This window comes from Ammospiza nelsoni, chromosome Z (genome assembly GCF_027579445.1).
Source record: "Ammospiza nelsoni isolate bAmmNel1 chromosome Z, bAmmNel1.pri, whole genome shotgun sequence".
In the NCBI taxonomy this organism is placed as follows: Eukaryota; Metazoa; Chordata; class Aves; order Passeriformes; family Passerellidae; genus Ammospiza; species Ammospiza nelsoni.
Window position 1 is genome coordinate 2,272,789 of NC_080669.1, and position 12,029 is coordinate 2,284,817.

At 47.3% G+C, this 12,029-nt stretch overlaps 1 protein-coding gene across 2 annotated transcripts in view; it reads right to left on the bottom strand.

Moving 5' to 3' along the window:
* EDIL3 (EGF like repeats and discoidin domains 3) overlaps positions 1-12,029 on the bottom strand; it is a 243,026-nt gene that overhangs the window by 59,745 nt on the left and 171,252 nt on the right. The gene's annotated exons all lie outside the window — the stretch shown is intronic.

Sequence of the window (12,029 nt, forward strand, 5' to 3'; positions counted from 1 at the left end):
GTTTGGAGCAGCAGTCCCAGCACAGGTGTGGGAGGACACAGAGGCAGATCTGCTGTCCAAATACCTTAATTGGTTTATTGTTTGCATTGTGGCCTGAGGACTTTCTCCCCCTTGGTAATAAAATCTAACCTCTGTGAAGGATGTAAGACGATCAGGCTTTGGTGTTCTAAGATCTCTGTGTGCACAATAGGAAGCCTCTGGTGTCTTTGTCCAAACTGTAGAATTTTGTGGTTTCTTCTAGGATTTTTTTTTTTTAATGAATCTATTTCTCTGAGCTATTTCTGAGCTACTTTTTTGGAATAGTTGGCTTTTGGTGTAATTTTACCATAGTTCTCCCCATAACAAATTATTAAACACCCACAACCTTTGGATTAACAATGTGTGTTCTCAAGGTTAGACCCATTGAGAGAGCAGAAGCCTCCTACAAAACCACCAGATTTTTTACAGGATCTTCCACACAAATACCAGGAAAACTCAGGAAGATGTGCAATTCCACTGGGGAGAATGGACTCAAAACAGGAATTCAGACAGGTATTAATTAGAAGAGATTCATTACTTTTTTCAGTCTTGGAAAACTTCTTTTCCCCAATTCCTGGTCTCTCAGAGGGGAAAACATAATAAAATAAATATGTTATATTTGTAAAAGGACAGCTCCAGAGACTACCATTAGTCCCATAACTGCATTAAAAATGTAGGTAACATGGAATAGCATCCAGTTAAAGATTTACATAAGTCTCTTATGAGTAGTTCATTTTCTATGTGGAATTTCAGAATATTAATTAACAGGCAAGTAAACCAATTTTCCATGTATTTACAAAATTGCTAATAATGAAGTGAATACCATCAGCAAAACTAAATTAGAAAGCACAGGGAAACAGAAACCAGACATTGATTATTTGCTGACTGGTAGCATCTTCACATTTCACTGCACGGGAAAAGGAAGGTATAATGTAACACTAAACAAATTTTGTTTGATCCAGTGATGCAGATAAATAATAATATTTTTTTCAGCTTAATTACCAATTTTCCTATTTCCAGGTAATAATCTTTGGGGTTTTGGATGAGAATTTATGGGGGATTTTATTTCCCTGTTTACTTTCAAAGGATAATTTCTAATGAAACCATGGCACTAACCACTGGATGTCCTATTCCCATTTGCAGAATCTTTCCTTTTAGAGGATTTCTTGATCAGTGTCCATCCTTTGAATCACAAACCGAGCTTTATTTTTAAGCGGTATTGAACTTGATGCAACATAAGAAGTAAAACTAGGCTGCCTTGTTTTCCAAGCTCTACACATCCTGTCAACGTTTGCAGAAAAATCCCAATGAAGTAGGAAAAAAAAAGCTTTCAAATGCCAATGGCTTGTTAATATGGAAATCCCTCCTGGGCTAACACCATGCTTTTCAGTGAATATGGAAACATGAGGAATTAATTTTCCCTTTGTATCTTTGGGTTCTTTAATATGATTTAAATTTTTCAAGTTCGACCTCAGCAAAAATTGAAAATACTGCAACTTTAGCAATGGCTCTAACAAAGCAGGGTCCAAACTTTTTCCTATTTAATATACCTTAGTAGGAAGATCTGAAGAAATGTGAACTGCATCCTTTAATACTAAAAGCTTTTTCAAATTTGTTTTTCTGTGTCAAGGGTGAGGGAGAAACAGCTCAGGAAGCTCTGCTTTGTGGATTAAGATCCAGGACATAAAATTATACATTTTAATTACATGTGTAACGGTGTTTTAAAACAAAGACGTGAAAGTCCCCAGGATAGGAACAAAAGAATAATATATATTTTTAAAAAAGCTAATGGATTCACTTCTTAAGGGTCCCTTATCATTACCTAGATGAACTGGAAAGAAGCAAGGATGAAAGAAGATCAATAGTGTTTTGAGAGATTTATCTCAGTAATTTAAGTAATAAGGCATGGTAAAGGCCTTGCAAGAAGAAGATGCAGGCATGGACATCTGAGGAATCTACTTACAGAGGGAAAGAGAGAAAGGGAGAAAGAAAGAAAGAAAAGAAAGGAGGAATGCAAGAATGAAAGGAAGAAAGAAAAGGAAGAAAGAAAAGGAAGTGGCGGAAGTGGCGGAAGGAAGTGGCGGAAGTGGCGGAAATGGCGGAAGGAAGGAAGGAAGTGGCGGAAGGAAGTGGCGGAAGGAAGGAAGTGGCGGAAGGAAGTGGCGGAAGGAAGTGGCGGAAGGAAGTGGCGGAAGGAAGGAAGTGGCGGAAGGAAGGAAGTGGCGGAAGGAAGTAAGGAAGTGGCGGAAGGAAGTGGCGGAAGGAAGTGGCGGAAGGAAGTGGCGGAAGTGGCGGAAGGAAGTGGCGGAAGGAAGGAAGTGGCGGAAGGAAGTGGCGGAAGGAAGTGGCGGAAGGAAGTGGCGGAAGGAAGGAAGGAAGGAAGTGTCGGAAGGAAGTGTCGGAAGGAAGTGTCGGAAGGAAGTGTCGGAAGGAAGTGTCGGAAGGAAGTGTCGGAAGGAAGGAAGGAAGGAAGGAAGGAAGGAAGGAAGGAAGGAAGGAAGGAAGGAAGGAAGGAAGGAAGGAAGGAAGTGGCGGAAGGAAGTGGCGGAAGGAAGTGGCGGAAGGAAGTGGCGGAAGGAAGTGGCGGAAGGAAGTGGCGGAAGGAAGTGGCGGAAGGAAGGAAGTGTCGGAAGGAAGTGTCGGAAGGAAGGAAGGAAGGAAGGAAGGAAGGAAGGAAGGAAGGAAGTGGCGGAAGGAAGGAAGGAAGTGGCGGAAGGAAGGAAGGAAGTGGCGGAAGTGGCGGAAGGAAGTGGCGAAAGGAAGAGGCGGAAGGAAGTGGCGGAAGGAAGGAAGTGGCGGAAGGAAGTGGCTGAAGGAAGGAAGGAAGTGGCGGAAGGAAGGAAGTGGCGGAAGGAAGGAAGTGGCGGAAGGAAGGAAGTGGCGGAAGGAAGGAAGGAAGGAAGTGGCGGAAGGAAGGAAGGAAGTGGCGGAAGGAAGGAAGTGGCGGAAGGAAGTGGCGGAAGGAAGTGGCGGAAGGAAGTGGCGGAAGGAAGGAAGGAAGTGGCGGAAGGAAGGAAGGAAGGAAGTGGCGGAAGGAAGGAAGGAAGTGGCGGAAGGAAGGAAGGAAGTGGCGGAAGGAAGGAAGTGGCGGAAGGAAGGAAGTGGCGGAAGGAAGGAAGTGGCGGAAGGAAGGAAGTGGCGGAAGGAAGTGGCGGAAGGAAGTGGCGGAAGGAAGTGGCGGAAGGAAGGAAGTGGCGGAAGGAAGGAAGGAAGTGGCGGAAGGAAGGAAGGAAGGAAGGAAGTGGCGGAAGGAAGGAAGTGGCGGAAGGAAGGAAGTGGCGGAAGGGAGGAAGTGGCGGAAGGGAGGGAGGGAGGGAGGGAGGGAGGGAGGGAGGGAGGAAGGAAGGAAGGAAGGAAGGAAGGAAGGAAGGAAGGAAGGAAGGAAGGAAGGAAGGAAGGAAGGAAGGAAGGAAGGAAGGAAGGAAGGAAGGAAGGAAGGAAGGAAGGAAGGAAGGAAGGAAGGAAGGAAGGAAGGAAGGAAGGAAGGAAGGAAGGCAGTGGGGGAAGGAAGTGGCGGAAGGAAGGAAGTGGCGGAAGGAAGTGGCGGAAGGAAGTGGCGGAAGGAAGGAAGTGGCGGAAGGAAGGAAGTGGCGGAAGGAAGGAAGTGGCGGAAGGAAGTGGCGGAAGGAAGTGGCGGAAGGAAGTGGCGGAAGGAAGGAAGGAAGTGGCGGAAGGAAGTGGCGGAAGGAAGGAAGGAAGTGGCGGAAGGAAGTGGCGGAAGGAAGTGGCGGAAGGAAGGAAGGAAGGAAGTGGCGGAAGGAAGTGGCGGAAGGAAGTGGCGGAAGGAAGTGGCGGAAGGAAGTGGCGGAAGGAAGGAAGGAAGGAAGGAAGGAAGGAAGGAAGGAAGGAAGGAAGGAAGGAAGGAAGGAAGGAAGGAAGGAAGGAAGGAAGGAAGGAAGGAAGGAAGGAAGGAAGGAAGGAAGGAAGGAAGGAAGGAAGTGTCGGAAGGAAGGAAGGAAGGAAGGAAGTGGCGGAAGGAAGTGGCGGAAGGAAGGAAGGAAGGAAGTGGCGGAAGGAAGGAAGTGGCGGAAGGAAGTGGCGGAAGGAAGTGGCGGAAGGAAGTGGCGGAAGGAAGGAAGTGGCGGAAGGAAGTAAGGAAGTGGCGGAAGGAAGTGGCGGAAGGAAGTGGCGGAAGTGGCGGAAGGAAGTGGCGGAAGGAAGGAAGTGGCGGAAGGAAGTGGCGGAAGGAAGTGGCGGAAGGAAGGAAGGAAGGAAGGAAGGAAGGAAGGAAGGAAGGAAGGAAGGAAGGAAGGAAGGAAGGAAGGAAGGAAGGAAGGAAGGAAGGAAGGAAGGAAGGAAGGAAGTGTCGGAAGGAAGTGTCGGAAGGAAGGAAGGAAGTGGCGGAAGGAAGTGGCGGAAGGAAGTGGCGGAAGGAAGTGGCGGAAGGAAGGAAGTGGCGGAAGGAAGGAAGTGGCGGAAGGAAGTGGCGGAAGGAAGTGGCGGAAGGAAGGAAGTGGCAGAAGGAAGTGGCGGAAGGAAGTGGCGGAAGGAAGGAAGTGGCGGAAGGAAGTGGCGGAAGGAAGGAAGGAAGTGGCGGAAGGAAGGAAGGAAGTGGCGGAAGTGGCGGAAGGAAGTGGCGAAAGGAAGAGGCGGAAGGAAGTGGCGGAAGGAAGGAAGTGGCGGAAGGAAGTGGCTGAAGGAAGGAAGGAAGTGGCGGAAGGAAGGAAGTGGCGGAAGGAAGGAAGTGGCGGAAGGAAGTGGCGGAAGGAAGGAAGTGGCGGAAGGAAGGAAGTGGCGGAAGGAAGGAAGTGGCGGAAGGAAGGAAGTGGCGGAAGGAAGGAAGGAAGGAAGGAAGTGGCGGAAGGAAGGAAGGAAGTGGCGGAAGGAAGGAAGTGGCGGAAGGAAGTGGTGGAAGGAAGTGGCGGAAGGAAGTGGCGGAAGGAAGGAAGGAAGGAAGTGGCGGAAGGAAGGAAGGAAGGAAGTGGCGGAAGGAAGGAAGGAAGTGGCGGAAGGAAGGAAGGAAGTGGCGGAAGGAAGGAAGTGGCGGAAGGAAGGAAGTGGCGGAAGGAAGGAAGTGGCGGAAGGAAGGAAGTGGCGGAAGGAAGTGGCGGAAGGAAGTGGCGGAAGGAAGTGGCGGAAGGAAGGAAGTGGCGGAAGGAAGGAAGGAAGTGGCGGAAGGAAGGAAGTGGCGGAAGGAAGTGGCGGGAGGGAGGGAGGGAGGGAGGGAGGGAGGGAGGGAGGGAGGAAGGAAGGAAGGAAGGAAGGAAGGAAGGAAGGAAGGAAGGAAGGAAGGAAGGAAGGAAGGAAGGAAGGAAGGAAGGAAGGAAGGAAGGAAGGAAGGAAGGAAGGAAGGAAGGAAGGAAGGAAGGAAGGAAGGAAGGAAGGAAGGAAGGAAGGAAGGAAGGAAGGAAGGCAGTGGGGGAAGGAAGTGGCGGAAGGAAGGAAGTGGCGGAAGGAAGGAAGTGGCGGAAGGAAGTGGCGGAAGGAAGTGGCGGAAGGAAGGAAGTGGCGGAAGGAAGGAAGTGGCGGAAGGAAGGAAGTGGCGGAAGGAAGTGGCGGAAGGAAGTGGCGGAAGGAAGTGGCGGAAGGAACTGGCGGAAGGAAGGAAGGAAGTGGCGGAAGGAAGTGGCGGAAGGAAGTGGCGGAAGGAAGGAAGGAAGTGGCGGAAGGAAGTGGCGGAAGGAAGTGGCGGAAGGAAGTGGCGGAAGGAAGTGGCGGAAGGAAGTGGCGGAAGGAAGGAAGGAAGGAAGGAAGGAAGGAAGGAAGGAAGGAAGGAAGGAAGGAAGGAAGGAAGGAAGGAAGGAAGGAAGGAAGGAAGGAAGGAAGGAAGGAAGGAAGGAAGGAAGGAAGGAAGTGGCGGAAGGAAGAGGCGGAAGGAAGTGGCGGAAGGAAGGAAGGAAGGAAGTGGCGGAAGGAAGTGGCGGAAGGAAGTGGCGGAAGGAAGGAAGGAAGGAAGGAAGGAAGGAAGGAAGGAAGTGGCGGAAGGAAGTGGCGGAAGGAAGTGGCGGAAGGAAGGAAGTGGCGGAAGGAAGGAAGGAAGGAAGGAAGGAAGGAAGGAAGGAAGGAAGGAAGGAAGGAAGGAAGGAAGGAAGGAAGGAAGGAAGGAAGGAAGGAAGTGGCGGAAGGAAGTGGCGGAAGGAAGAGGCGGAAGGAAGTGGCGGAAGGAAGTGGCGGAAGGAAGGAAGGAAGTGGCGGAAGGAAGGAAGGAAGGAAGGAAGGAAGGAAGGAAGGAAGGAAGGAAGGAAGTGGCGGAAGGAAGGAAGGAAGTGGCGGAAGGAAGGAAGTGGCGGAAGGAAGGAAGTGGCGGAAGGAAGGAAGGAAGGAAGGAAGTGGCGGAAGGAAGTGGCGGAAGGAAGTGGCGGAAGGAAGTGGCGGAAGGAAGTGGCGGAAGGAAGGAAGGAAGGAAGGAAGGAAGGAAGGAAGGAAGGAAGGAAGGAAGGAAGGAAGGAAGGAAGGAAGGAAGGAAGGAAGGAAGGAAGGAAGGAAGGAAGGAAGGAAGGAAGGAAGGAAGGAAGGAAGGAAGGAAGGAAGGAAGGAAGTGGCGGAAGGAAGGAAGGAAGGAAGGAAGTGGCGGAAGGAAGGAAGGAAGGAAGGAAGTGGCGGAAGGAAGGAAGTGGCGGAAGGAAGTGGCGGAAGGAAGGAAGGAAGGAAGGAAGGAAGGAAGGAAGGAAGGAAGGAAGGAAGGAAGGAAGGAAGGAAGGAAGGAAGGAAGGAAGTGGCGGAAGGAAGGAAGGAAGTGGCGGAAGGAAGGAAGGAAGTGGCGGAAGGAAGGAAGTGGCGGAAGGAAGGAAGTGGCGGAAGGAAGTGGCGGAAGGAAGTGGCGGAAGGAAGGAAGGAAGTGGCGGAAGGAAGGAAGGAAGGAAGTGGCGGAAGGAAGTGGCGGAAGGAAGTGGCGGAAGGAAGTGGCGGAAGGAAGTGGCGGAAGGAAGTGGCGGAAGGAAGGAAGGAAGGAAGGAAGGAAGGAAGGAAGGAAGGAAGGAAGGAAGGAAGGAAGGAAGGAAGGAAGGAAGGAAGGAAGGAAGGAAGGAAGGAAGGAAGGAAGGAAGGAAGGAAGTGGCGGAAGGAAGTGGCGGAAGGAAGTGGCGGAAGGAAGGAAGGAAGGAAGGAAGGAAGGAAGGAAGGAAGGAAGGAAGGAAGGAAGGAAGGAAGGAAGGAAGGAAGGAAGGAAGGAAGGAAGGAAGGAAGGAAGGAAGGAAGGAAGGAAGGAAGGAAGGAAGGAAGGAAGGAAGGAAGGAAGGAAGGAAGGAAGGAAGGAAGGAAGGAAGGAAGGAAGGAAGGAAGGAAGGAAGGAAGGAAGGAAGGAAGGAAGTGGCGGAAGGAAGGAAGTGGCGGAAGGAAGTGGCGGAAGGAAGTGGCGGAAGGAAGGAAGGAAGTGGCGGAAGGAAGTGGCGGAAGGAAGTGGCGGAAGGAAGTGGCGGAAGGAAGTGGCGGAAGGAAGTGGCGGAAGGAAGTGGCGGAAGGAAGTGGCGGAAGGAAGTGGCGGAAGGAAGGAAGGAAGGAAGGAAGGAAGGAAGGAAGGAAGGAAGGAAGGAAGGAAGGAAGGAAGGAAGGAAGGAAGGAAGGAAGGAAGGAAGGAAGGAAGGAAGTGGCGGAAGGAAGTGGCGGAAGGAAGTGGCGGAAGGAAGTGGCGGAAGGAAGTGGCGGAAGGAAGTGGCGGAAGGAAGTGGCGGAAGGAAGTGGCGGAAGGAAGTGGCGGAAGGAAGTGGCGGAAGGAAGTGGCGGAAGGAAGGAAGGAAGGAAGGAAGGAAGGAAGGAAGGAAGGAAGGAAGGAAGGAAGGAAGGAAGGAAGGAAGGAAGGAAGGAAGGAAGGAAGGAAGGAAGGAAGGAAGGAAGGAAGGAAGGAAGGAAGGAAGGAAGGAAGGAAGGAAGGAAGGAAGGAAGGAAGGAAGGAAGGAAGGAAGGAAGGATTTCTGGGACTGGAATGAGTGATGAACACGGAGCTGCTCAGGTAAAACTGTGTGTAAAATGAAGCCAGTAGTTAGACACCAATGTATTTAAATCTGGCTCTACAATAACTGGATTGTGCCACACATGGGGTGCAAAGTCACTGTGCTGGTGTGGAGGAAAGCATGCAAAGTCACTGTGCTGGTGTGGAGGAAAGCACAAGGAGAGAACAGGCATGGAGTCAGTTCAATTTATGTGAGTTCAGGGACTGTGGCAAGAAACACCACCTCAGGTCCCCTGCTGGGTACACAACTGCATGTTGAATTCATCCATGTAGCCAAAACAAATCAAATAAAATCACTTGAGGCAGATACCCTCTAGAGCAGTGTATGACTGAGAGCTGGGGAATAAAATCAACTCCTTTAGTGTAAGAAATCCCTGAAATTCCTTCTAATCTTATTTGTTTCAACCACCAAAGTCCTCCCAACTCCATGATTACAGAGAGCACTCTGATGGTCACAGCAGGTTACAGAGTCATGGCCTTTTCTCCACAGGAGGGGAAAAAGGGACCAGGGTGCCGTGCTCACTTCTCTCAGCACTGGTCCTGCAAGAGCGATTATCTATTAAACAATTTTCACTAATGCTCTGGACTCCAATGATTCACTCCAATCTGTTTGGGGATGCTAAATTGTTGTCCACACCAAGGAAGACGTACCCAATCTAGATTTTACTGGAACCTGGCAAAAAATCTATATTGCAAAGGAAATAGACGAGGAGGACTTTTTCTCTAAGAGAAAGTGGTAATATGAACAAGGTAATTTCAGGAGTTCCTGTTGATTGTACAGTGCACCATTTTCAGAGGCAATTCAGAAGCAGACTTGCAAATCTGCATGGTGTGTGTGCAGCTGCAATGGTAGCTGTGAGTTAATGCAGGAGTTTGTTTTTCATAAAAAAGTCCAAAGGGCTCCACAAAAAAAAGGCCATCAGTAACTCCTCAGCACGGTTTACAGACCTTAGAACCGTAGGAAAAAAAAAGAAGATTAAATTTAGAATTGTAATGTGTGAGTGTAACAGAACAGCAGGGACTGGGACAGCTCCACTGGAAGGTGTTATCTTCCTATTACAATTTATGATCAAATGCTAGCATATTCACTTTGCAGGAGCTATAAAATGGGCAAGAAGGTAAAAAAACACCCAACTGCATCCGTCTCATCTACATTATTGTAGTCAGGAGACGAGAAGAGGGATGAGAAGAGAGTGACTTTAGGAAGACCCCTACATGATGCTCCTGGACAGAATCCATAGCCACATTCCCCTCATTTGTAATCTCACTGCTAGCAATACCACCGCTAACAATTCCTGCAGAACAGCCTCATCTGAAGTGTTCCTCCAGAGCAAGCTTTCCAGAAATGCTCAGATTAAAGCCTACATGAAACCTTGGGTCTTTGAGACGTTAAATGTAGTTTTAGATTCATAAACAGAAGTGCATTTTATGGAGAACAAAGGTGTTTACCTGTTTCAGTTATGAGATGGAATAGTGTTGTCATAAATAATTCTTCATCTTTTCTAGCACAAAGTAAATATATCTTTACTGCTACTCACCATTACTCACATAAAAACAGGGTTGAATAAGAGATCAAGGTTATACTGGCATTAAAAGATTTATTACAGCAACCCTTCCCTGCTGATCTCATCAGGTTTTGAAGGATTGAAATTTAATTTTTTTGTCTCTTCTCTCTTTTTTTTTTTTCCCCCAAAGTCATAATTCTGACAAAGCTAGATAGAAAGCATGCAGACAAACATTTTCTGATGAAAAATAGGGATACTAGCATAGAGAAGCATAGAAATGTTTTTTAATAAACCCACGAAACAAACAACCTGACACAATCCCCTCAATCCTGGGAAAGTCAGCGGGTCTGAAAGCTCCTTCCAGCACTTCCTTTTTATTCCCCAAGGTTGTTTCCTCCAGTCTGAACAGGACAAACTGCTGTTTCACCCTGGTGCCAGAGCAGCTGCAGAGCTGGGCTGGTGATGAGGAGCAGGAAGGGCACAGCAGGTCAGTCACTATTAACTTCCCCTTGCAAAGCCTCGCTGGCACCTGCACACGAGGTGCTCATCTGTCTTGCCTGTCTGTGGCTTTTTGATACTCTCCTAATCAGCACTGTCAGCAGAGCTCCCCTGGATTTAGTTCAGGGCATTAATGCAGTCAGCACAGTGGCAGTGATGTGTGTTTTAAGCAGCACACAGCGAGGATATGCAGTGATTTATCCACAGCAGCACCCTCACTGGCATGCTGGAAGGAGGTCTGCCCCACGGAGAAAAAACATGTTTTATTGTAAATTATTCATGTGATTGCATAAATTGCTGTCATGCTATAGGCTAGGAGAACAAACGTTTGTTACATGTTGCTTTGAAAATTATAATTCCCAGCATGGTTGTGGGATTGCACCTTGAGGACAGACCAGTTAAACACTCAGGCTGTTTCTGATCCCAGCCCATTTTGTTTCACTTATGTGGATGCAGGTCCAGCAAAGCACCCTCATAACTTTGCTATTACATCCTCTGAAAACTCACCCTCCTGCTGTTTCCAGTTTATCACACCTCAGGGTAAGACCAAACACCTCTCAGGACTTCCCTCTACCCACCTGCATCTCAGCCTCAGCCAACCCTCTAAAAACAAACTCCATCCTCAGTGAGACTTATTCATGTACCTGCTTTAAATTAGACACGCAGAATCAGAGATGCAAATTGGACCAATAAATTAATTTGCCTCTCTGTGAAGAAATCAGAATATAGGTTAGACCCTACTTGTGTGGAAAGCATAAATACAAGGATTGTTTGGCCCACGTAATACTAATGTGGGGGAACATATGTTATGAGAATTATCAAAAAGCACCTACTTCATTTGGCTTTTGTTGAGAACTTTCAATTTATGCCTCAGAGAGTTTACATAATTAGACAGACTAAAAAACTTGCTTAGTCTGTTCCTTCTTATTATTAAGTCATTATTTTAGTCCCAAAGGTAGTTGTTATGAATGCCATTAACAGGGTTATATGAATTATTCAAACACTGGCATGTTTAGACTGCCATCTCAAGAAGGGGCCAATAATCAATCTCACATTGTTCAGAGGTTGGTAGCCCTGAAAAATATAATTTTATTTGCAATGTATTGATCACATGAGTATTAACTACCTGAAACTGAATGTTACCTAAGAAACACCAAGGTCATTTATGCTATTACGAATTTCTTCACGTGCTTTGAACTTGTGAAAACTCTTCCTGCCTTTGGAATGTTAATGGCTCTCACAAAGAACTTCCCCACAATGTCTAGAAGACATCCTGAAGAATCAGCCTAAGAATATGTAAATAAAAATGCCAGTGAAAATATCTCCATGTACTTCCCCTTGTAAAAGAGCTTTGATCAACAGCTCGTAGATCTGGAAGATGTGGTGTCAGACTCAGGTCAAAACCACACACTTTTCTTTCCATCCTACATGAAAACTGTCTTCCCTAGGGAAAAGAAGGGAATTTAAAAAGGTGCAATATTAAAATCACTGTGAAAAAAAACACTCAGGGAAATTTATGGTTGTGAAATAACTTCAGATATTGGGAGGTATTTTCTCTCTCACACTTTCCGTCTGTTTTTATGGCACTTTGGCAGATGCACTCTGGTAAAAACTCTGAAGAAAATTATGATCTTCTCTTGAGCCGCCAAAAGGAGAACTGGGAAAAATTCCCACTCTGGCTTCAGTGGGCTTTGTCTAGGTTCTATGCATGTTCCCAGACCAAGAAGTCATGGAATTATAGAGTTTCAAGGTTTGGAAGGACACCCAATGTACTGATTAAAGGAGTGTTAACCATCTGAAATCTGAGAACTCTCAGGAGATCACACTTCCCTGAACCTGTGAGATCCCATTGCACATTCCTGGAATAAACTTATCTAGTGATAACAGTGCTATCAAATGGTGCACAATCTTATTAAAATATGTATCTTTATCCCCTTAATTATTAATTGAAATATTTTTATTATAATTGAATATTTGTATTATAATGGAATATTTTTATGAATTGAAATATTTTTATTATTAATTGAAATATTTTTATTATTAATTGAAATTAGGACTCAAAAGTAAAAAAAATAGTTCATATAGAAATGTTAAAAGTTACCCTTTGGTGAGATTTTCTC